Source organism: Rhyacophila brunnea, unplaced genomic scaffold (assembly GCF_057557595.1).
Source record: "Rhyacophila brunnea isolate RB1 unplaced genomic scaffold, BYU_Rbru_1.0 scaffold_8, whole genome shotgun sequence".
NCBI lineage: Eukaryota > Metazoa > Arthropoda > Insecta > Trichoptera > Rhyacophilidae > Rhyacophila > Rhyacophila brunnea.
The window spans coordinates 487,195-497,578 of NW_028233350.1; the positions used below are offsets into that span (position 1 = coordinate 487,195).

A 10,384-nucleotide genomic window follows, 5' to 3' on the forward strand; every position below is an offset into this window, starting at 1 on the left:
CCACAGGACACTTATTCGTGCGCCGCAGTACGTGAAACATGAGTTCGTGTAACATTTAATCAAATGACGAGTTCTTCGTTGAACATTTCACCGTGGAGTATATTTTTGTACGTATGCTAAAACATGTGGAGATGTCTTTACTAGGTTAGGTTAGGTTAGGTTAGGGTTAATCTAATTGGAACAGTACTATTTGCAAACTATCGACGCATTTTGAGATACGTACAAATGTATTCTACGGTGAAATGTTCAACGAAGAACTCGTCATTTGATAAAATGTTATACGAACTCATGTTTCACGTACTGCGGCGCATGAATAAGTATTCCACGATGAACTGCATAATTATGTACAACTTACATGTAACCGCCCAAATGCGCTTCACGCAGATATCGAGCAATCTCGTCATTATACAGTTCCTGACATATCTGTGTTTAAACTGTAAATGGGATTTTATCTATTTTCAGTTTGCTCAGATATTTTGAATTCGATATACCGACACACACATTACACACAAAGAAAACTTTTAATCTAACAGTATTGTGTTAATAAACTATTTCTTTTATTCATCGAATATGACACAAGATTTCAGTATGTAATTTTCTATGTACTGAATATACATAATTTAAAAATATCTCATGCATATAAAAACTACAAAAAATCATTTTGTAGAAAGAAATACGACACCCGACGGGACTTGAGCATTGAAAATTAAAGCAACGTGAATCTTATTGAATCACGACAATTTGAACTAGTACTTGTTACATGAAATGCTTATCAAATTGCGTTATAATATTGGCTATCGGTTTTTGTATGTTAAATTAAGGTAGGTATCAATTAATTCCTTAATTACTAACCGACGTCGCGGATCCAGCAGATCCAGGTTAAAGTGCCGTCGGGTATCGTATTTTTTTTCTACAAAATGATTTTTTCTAGTGTGCATAATATGCATGAGATGTTTTCAAATTATGTATATTCTAATAGTATTGGGTATTTATGATGGGCTTATTTTTACAATTTGTATATAAATCTTTATTAGGTACACATATTTTGTAACCCCAATCATACATTTTATTTCAATGAGCGGTAATTACTCGTATAGGTATTAGATTTTTTTACTCAACGCAACTCTTTTACGCAAGCACTCACCCGGAAGGTAAAAGACGTGGTCCTCTCAACGTTTTATCTTGAATTGTAATATTATGTATGTTTTGGATGTTTTTTAGTATTATGTTTTTTCTAATAATAAAGAATCTAAAATACTTAGTCTTCAGTATTGAATAAAAAAATTGTCTTTTTTCAACATTTTCCTATTTTTTGACAGTTTAGTCCATTATATTACATTGATGACTGTTTTTTAACTTGTTTTTTCAAACAATTTTTGAAATAAAATAAAATATTAAACAAAACGATCGGTGAATATTTTTACATTGATCAAACAATTTTATTAACAATACTTAAGGCAGAATTATTTTTAAAAACACGTAAAACTAAAATTCCATGTATTTTCTGATATTTTAAAAACTCAACAAATTTCGCTGGTGGACTGGTAGCAAGATATGGAACAAAGGAAAACATTTACATTTATTAAGGAAGAAACATGCCAAAAATAATACAGTTAAGCAAATTTAAATCAGTTACCATTTATAAAGGATGTTTTAACAAAGAAATAATGTAGAAATTAGATAAATCTCAATTTCAGCAGAACGCCTAAACTAAACTTTATCACATAGGTAATGCCGGTATATTTGACTATTTTTTACTCACCTTATAATATTATTATTAACTTCAATCATTAGGCTCAATATGTTATCATATTTTTATTTCTTTCTGTTCCATATCCGTTATCGGACGTTGGCGATGATTTCGGCTACTTTTCCCTGTCTGAGGGGATGTCCAGGAGTAACGTACTGAGTTCCAACCGGTCTCTAGATTCTTGACCCAGAAAATAATTTTTCATTATCATTTTTCATCCATTATCATGTCTTGGCCTTTTTAACAACTTTTTACAAAGTGAACGCTTTCCAATTGCTTGGCTAAGCATTCTTAAATCTCCCATAGCGCACTCCAATCATCTCAGTATCGGTCGTTCACGTATTTTCTATTGCTCTCCGGGGATGCGCACATAGCCCGTGTTGCCGGTAACTTAGACATTATATGCAGGTGGATTCCAGTGCAGTCTGCAGATGCATACACATAATATAAATTTTATTTAATTTTTCAACTGATTTTTTCGGTAATTTCTCATGTACCAGATACTTATGAAATAGAAGATCAGGTGGTCGAATCACGAGGTCCAATTGTTTTTATCATCCTTGTGTCATCCGATGCTGGAGGAGAGCCACCATCAAGTCGATCATTACTTTTATTGTCTGCTAGAGTATACGTTTTATAACTTTTTTGCACCATTACTACACTGATTCGCCTCTTTTCCTGATTACCTAGCATACAATGTAATAAAATAATAAGCACTTTTATTAATATAATATGTACCTGGTAATAAGAAAATAAATAGATAATATATTATGTAAAAAAAATATTTTTAGAATATATTACATAATTTTCATCCTAGAGCCGGAGTGCAAACTTATGAAGCATATTATACCCTACCTGGAATTATTCAGTGGAGCAGCACTTTTACCAATCACGCAGTTATTAAGCGACAAACCGTGGCGTCATTCTCTGCTACGTTTACGGTTGATTTTTCCATGGATAAGTTTTGAAATGCTGTACGTTTGACCTCTAATAATATGACCATGGCAAATACTGTAGTTTTCTGCAGTAGTATCACGCGTATCTTCAGGTCTTTTCCGATTTGTTTGAGGACGTCAACATTTATAAATGTATCAGTTCAAAAATAGTCGAGGATATCTTTCCGTGATATAGCATTCATATCCACATGGCATATAAAGGGATTGGGAGGATATTATATTATAATTTAGAATTAATGTTACAATTATATACTTACTTGCATACCATAATACCTACTAATTATCATATTTAGTCGAAACTATTAAAATTAACAAAAAACAATATATTATTAAAGATGGTTTATCGTTACTTTACATTTTAATAATGATTTAATTTATTTTGATTTTATAACGGTACTTATATAAATATCGAGTGATCGATACAACGAGCAGAGATTAAACTATGAGATTTCTTAGTCCTTACCCTAGATAAGTTTAATTTTTAAGTAAACTTATTTTTTACCAGTACGTCCAATACATATTATGTATTGAATTAATTTTCTTTAAATTACGCTACTAAACTCTGCCTATCTTAATACTGAGTGTGCCTCGTTTAAGTAGTATACATTAAACTTTTTTATGTTAAAAAAAATTACGATGCAATTAAAAATTTAGCACCTGGGTTAAAACGTACCTACTATTAATGAACTAAGGACCTACTTTAAGTTTTTTTTTATATTACATGTAAAAACTACGTGATTAATGAATACTTATACGTAATTGTCTGAAACATTTGTATTTTTTGCCTAGTTTAATGAGTGCTATTAGTGAAGAGACTCTTGTAAAATTACAACATTTATAATCTTTGATAAAAATAAAACTACTTTTAAGATTTACGCTAGACACAAAAACATTCTTTATATTCTCGCAGACGGCGATAAAAATATAAAAGTATTTAAAAAATATTCTAAATGCATTATTTGAAAACGCAGCGGGATGCGAACCCGTATTCACTGGATTCGCCCAAATGTTCTCTATAAATTAAACTATGTGCGGCCTATCTAATTATGATAAAATTAACTAGTAGTTTTTACATTTCCGAAGCGCTTCACAAATTGCGTTAATTCGGCAATCGACTTTTTTATTTCAAATCAAAGTATCAATTAATTGTCTTAATTACGGTATCAGTGGTTCTCCAAATTTTAGTACGTAGGTACTTGCACTTGCTAATAATTTAAAAAAATATTTATTCTATTCAAGAATTGAGAATGTAATTTTGTTATTGAACATACATAATTTGACAACATATTGAAGATAAGTACTAGAAAATCTTTTTGAAAAAAATGATTGATAGATAATGTCTCTCAAATCTTATGAAATTATCGCTCTTTATATTCAGTCTTAATAAAAATTTAAATGCGTCTGACTTTATTATATTGGACCAAAAAAATCATTTGGAGAATAAGAAACATGTACGAAACGACTATTTTTACTTAATATTGTTTCAATTTGAGACCCCTGTCATCTCGGAAAACTAGTAAATCTACCTCTATTTTTGATACTATCATTGCAACTTCTTTTTTTACTTTTTTATACAGTTTTGACAATAATTGTAACATTACATAAATTCAAACTCATATTAGAAATCTCATCACGTGAGTAAAACGCTAATCATAAAGTAATGTAGGTATTTAATTTTTCTTCTATTTTATCATATTAATATTCTATTTAAATAGTTTTAAGCGACCCCGGTTTTGTCTTTCAACATCTTCGTGCACTATGAATGTATATTCGTGATTAAAATTGCCAAAAGGTAAAACGCTGGACGTTAAAACAATTGACATGGAATAGTTAAAACTCCATCAAATACCCCTCTTCTCCTCGATTGTATTAATATTTATATATTATGGTAAATATCAGTTATAAATTATCATTAAGACGAACCATCAACTAAAAATTGAATCTCTTGAAAAATAGCAAATAATGTTAAGATATTATTATCCTGTAAAAAATAAATCGAGCTCCAAACCTACATACATTTTTGTTACTTACTTTATTTTGTGGATTTGTTGTAAAACTTCTAAAATTAAAAATATCTCTAATGATATTTATAATTACTCAAAATGTAAGTATTCAATATAATATATAATAATATATTATTATGATAATTGTGTTGAAAATTGAAAAGAGCTATCCATTACTTCATGCAAAGTTTCATAATAAAATTTTATAAACAATGCATTAAATTTATTGTATTTTTCGTTCTAACCATTACATATAATAACTATAATAATTATTATTATAAGATATAGTACGTCTATAATTAATAGATAGGTCATTTTGAATTCACCGCAATTTATTAATTAATTCGAGTACATAATGAGTATTATAATTATGGTATAATTATTATGATGTTTCTGTTTTTAATCGTTTTAGATATTATTTTCATATGTTATTCCTGTAATATATATATTCTATTTATATTCCGTTATCTGATTAGGGCTACGCGATTAAATAGGTGAATAAAAACATTAATATATTTTTAATGAAACTATTTTTATTCTTATTATTAGACATACATTTGGTAAATCTAAGACATATTAACATCTAAGCTCTATATTTTTAAGAAATATTCATACCTTGTTTACTGAAAACAAAATACCTAGCTTAATTTGAAAATTATTGACAAGTACCTACAAGTACGTACGTTAAAACTAAAATTTGTTGATGTCTTCACTAGTAATGAAAATTACTATTTTTAATTTAATTAAATTAAGGGGGGACGTGCGCCGCGTAGGTCAAAATTGAGATTTTATGTTGTTTTCAAAGCATGATCCTGGACATTCCTTAAACGTTGTAGATAAGCTATTTATATAATTTTAAAGCCTTATTATCCTTTATATTTATTTTAAACATTTGATGACTGCATAAAGTATTTTTATTACATAAAATACTATTCTTTTTAATCTTTCGCTCTAATGTTTTAGAATAAAGTCATATTTTGGTACATCCATGTGCAGTGGTTTTTTGCATTTTTAAACGCATTTACAAAACCATTAATAAAATTAATGTTAACATTATATAGTGACATATTTACGATAAAAAATTATATTTTATAATCTTTGTGATCCCAAATTTGACAAACATTAGGCATTTTATTATTATAAAATAGACACGAATAACACATTTGAAGATAATTCTAAATATACTAATTATAAGCTATGCCTTTTTCCATTAAAATGTGATAAACATCCTACGAATAATGTTTGCTTTATAGTAATTAGGCTTAGATAAGGCTTAAATAATAGATAATAAGGCTTCAAAATCATATAAATAGATTATGTAAAACGTTTATGGAATGTCCAGGGTTATGTTCTGAATATAACTACCATAAAAGCACCATTTTGACCTACGCTAAGCATGTGGGCCGTTAACGTATTACAACAAAAAATATTTTTTGGAATGCATAAATAGTGTTTTTATGCGGATTGATTGTTATTATTAAATTATAATAATTATTTCCATTTTAATATAGAAGCATCTTTACAATCTCTTCTGATGTTGTTCGGTTCTATTCAGAAAATCAAAAGGGAGATACGAGGGTGGGTCAATAAGTCCTTAGAAAAGCCGACAGGTGGCGCGACTAGTACTGTAAGCGGTTTGTTTTCATGCAGCGGCACTACCGATTCAGTATGCTGCGAAGTTTCAATCAGATTGGTCGGGTTGTTGTGTGTTTCTCGTACATTTAAAAAAAAATTGCTTGTGGAAAATGGAAGAATGGAAAATGGAGAAAATTGAGTTTAGAGCTGTTATTAAACATTTTAATATAAAAGGGTTAACAGCAAAGGAAATAAAAAATGAGTTGGATTTAGTTCACGGCATATCTGCTCCTTCACTTGCAACTATTTATAACTGGTTAAATGAATTTAAACGTGGTCGTACATCAACAAAGGATGAACCACGCCCAGGACGTCCTGTAGAGGTGACTACACCAGAAATGATCAATAAAATCCACGATATGGTGTTAAGTGACCGAAGATTAAAGTTGAGTGAGATAATTGAGGTTACAGGGATCTCAAAAGGTAGCGTCATTTCTATTTTACATGACAAATTGGGCATGAAAAATATTTCTGCAAGATGGGTGCCGTGTTTGCTCACAGTCGACAATAAACGCAATAGGGTGGTGGCCTCTAAAGCCCTGTTGTCGCTCATGCAACGCAATCCGGATGAATTTTTTGGTCGCTTTCTGACTGTAGATGAAACATGGATACACCACTATACTCCCGAGACGAAAGAACAGTCAAAGCAGTGGATTGCGAAGGCAAACCATGTCCAAAGAAGGCGAAAACCGTAAAATCAGCTGGTAAGGTTATGGCTACTGTATTTTGGGATGCACGTGAAATTATTTTCGTTGACTATTTGGAAAAAGGAAAAACAATAACAGGGGATTATTATGCATCTTTATTGGACCAGCTAAAAAACAAAATTGAAGAAAAACGGCCTCATTTAAACAGGAAAAAAATCCTCTTTCATCAGGACAATGCCCGTGTTCACACATGTTTACGATCAATGGCTAAAATTGAAGAATTGAAGTTCAAATTGGTCGACCACCCACCGTATTCGCCAGATTTAACCCCCAGTGACTTTTTCCTTTTCCCAAACTTAAAAAAATTGCTAAGTGGACAACGTTTTTTTTCAAATGAAGAAGTCATCGATCGGACAAATGCTTATTTTGAGGACCTTCCGAAAAATTATTTTTCTGACGGTTTAAAAAAATTGAGAAACGTCTAACCAAGTGTATTGAGCTCCAAGGAGATTATGTTGAGAAATTAAAAAAAAATACAAAAATAAAAACTGTTTTAATGCTTTTTTCTAAGGAATTATTGACCCATCCTCGTATTAAAAAAATGATATGGCCTAGATTCAGATATACTTACATAATTATTTTAAATAAAAGAACACGTGAGCTTAAATCAGCCGTGAAATTTTAATTCTGAATAGATGCACTGCCAGTGGAAAACTCTGCCTTTGTGATTATAATGGCGACCTTTATTTTTATACGCTCAATTAAGTGGTATAATTATTATAAAAAGTACATTGTTATTAAAATACGTATATTTATTTATAAACATTAGATGTGTAATTAATACGTCAAGTGAAATGCTAAAGCTTTTAAATACTGTAAGGTTTTAAAAAGGTTTAGGAAGTACGGTAATTGTGACATAGCCCTTTCGTGCGGACTACGATAGTCAACAATAAGTAGGTACCTAGTAGTAATAGGTATGCTAGATACCTAATAAAAATCAATAAAAGTATTTTGTTCTAAAACAATGTAATAAGGAAACACGCAAAACATACATTGTTTTCCTCTATTAAATATTATATTCGCTTGTTAATAAAGGAAAAACTTTTCCTGTGATAATAATATATCGAAAATAATAAAAGCTTGCGCGATTTTCTATGTATCAAGTTAATGACGACAATAAGTACACATGTCAAAAACTACACGGCCTTAGGCTCATTAGAAAGATAATGACGTGTATCATAATAGCTAAGTATTACCTGAGAAATAAAAAAAACAGAATGTCAAATAAACATGTCATATTATTAGTCTTTTAAAAAAATATTTATTATGGAAACGTATAACTTTATTGAAGGGTTTATCGAATTGCTAAATATTTTTTTAATTAAGCTACTTATTAATATTGGTTTTATAAAAGAATAAATTAATATGTAAGTATATTAAATAAAAACCTATTGACGAAAACCTAAAAAAACATATAAAAATGAAATGCAATCAAATTTTGTCATAAATTACATTATTGCGTTATTAATATATGACTATTTTTGCGACTAGTTTTTAATAGCTACAATAAAACTAAATAAATTATCAAATATAATTTTATATTTTGTTGAATAAATAGTGAATGTTGTAATAAAGCTCGGTTGATGTAGTTTACAAAGGATTGAGAATTTGATGAAAACTGATTGATATGTAATTATTTTTAATTTCTTTTATTTTGTTAACACTGTCAATTCATGGTGGAACTGCATTGTATTGTTGTTTGATTTAATAAAGCGCAATTTTTTTTGTAGTACTTATTCCACTTATTTCCCTCTGAGGCGAACGAAACCGGTCCAAATTTAATTATTAAAGTGGAATAAGTATTACAAAAAAATGCGCTTTATTAAATCAAATAATAATAATTATTTTTAAATGACCGAAAGAGCAAACAGTGTCTGCTATGTAGACGAAGCACGTGTTTCGTGTAAATGAATAATAAATCAAATTATTTTAACATACTATTGTTGTTTTGACAATGGCTTAGAAAACAAGAAAAAAAAAGATAACAGTAGAGTTTTATGAAAATACTTACTTTTATTAAATAAGAGAACAATGATATTGGATACCTATTAGGAATTACAAAGTGTTTTCAGATTTACATATTATAATCAAACGATAATATTTTATTAGTTAAATACGCAGTGGAATAGATCGTTTATAAGTATTTTTTTATTGTTTAGAAAAAGGAAAGTTATACATACATTTTAACGAACAGCATTTCTCTGATATTGTAAAGTGTCATACACCGTCGGTCGTTTGGTTTCACATTGTGTTGCATTCGGTACAAATTACAAAAAACATATTCAGAAAATATCGATTCTTAATACAATATTTTTTATTTCAAATGAAATACTGTTAACGCATACATTCACAATATGCACAGGGGGTGTCATTCATATTTCAGTCACAATAATAAAATGAAAAATATATTGTTTTATTTTTTACAATAAAATTTTTCCAATAAAATACCGTCTCATTTTAAAAATAGTCATAATTAAATGTTTTTATAGTAGAAACAAAGCAGATTTTGTCTAGGGTGTTTAGCACACGTTTCGCCTGCCAGACTGATTTCAATGTTTATTATTTTCAGTAGCGCAGTATTTAATCGCGAATAAACAGTGCCGCCGATAGCTTTCGCGAAAGGCGAGAAGGGGCTGCAATTGGTACGTCCTCCCGGCCCGGGGAGCGAAACCTTACTGAACGGAAAAACAGCAGCACGCGAATGTTCGCCCTGCTGGGAAATGATTTGACGCCTCAAATAGACATGCGCTCTATAGAAGCTTTTACAATACTCGCCTTCTACTAATTTATGCTGTTTTTTTTCCGTCTCGGAGTTTGGTATTTTCTGGTATTTAAAAAAACACGAACTGTGGCTGCACCTTCATATTTTTCAACTATTTTTTTAATCAACAAAAGTGCCTTAGTACCTGATTTTTTTGTAATTTTCAAATATCTTTGTGAAAGTCCGTCAAAAGGTTTCACGTTCCAAGTTTCATAAATTAGTATTTTAAAAAGGTACCTACTTATTATTATTATTTTAATTTAAAAAAGTCTATCCATAGATAAAATTATTTTTTATACATTAAAACAAAACAGATTAAAAATTAACAGATTTAATTGTACTGGATAATATAACAACGCATTGTTCACACCCGACTAACTACGAGAAACAATCAATTTCAACGTAGTTTATTTCGTCATTTTGATATAAATTTTAGAATTCGAATACACCCACCTAATGTGTTAAAATATTATCAGTTAAAAATGATTACCGAAAATAAAAAAAAATATTTGGTGTATAACGACCTAGAGATCTGGCAATTATCAACAGCTACATTATAACACTATTATACA

General features: G+C 29.5%; 1 protein-coding gene across 1 annotated transcript in view; it reads right to left on the minus strand.

Annotated features, from left to right (window-relative positions):
• The window catches only part of LOC147063800 (uncharacterized), a 45,093-nt gene extending 35,402 nt beyond the window's left edge, over positions 1-9,691 (minus strand). The window contains exon 1 of the mRNA XM_085958783.1: positions 9,232-9,691. The gene's annotated coding sequence lies outside the window, so the exon portion shown is untranslated. The remainder of the gene's footprint in view (positions 1-9,231) is intronic.
• Between the last annotated feature and the right edge of the window lie 693 nt (positions 9,692-10,384).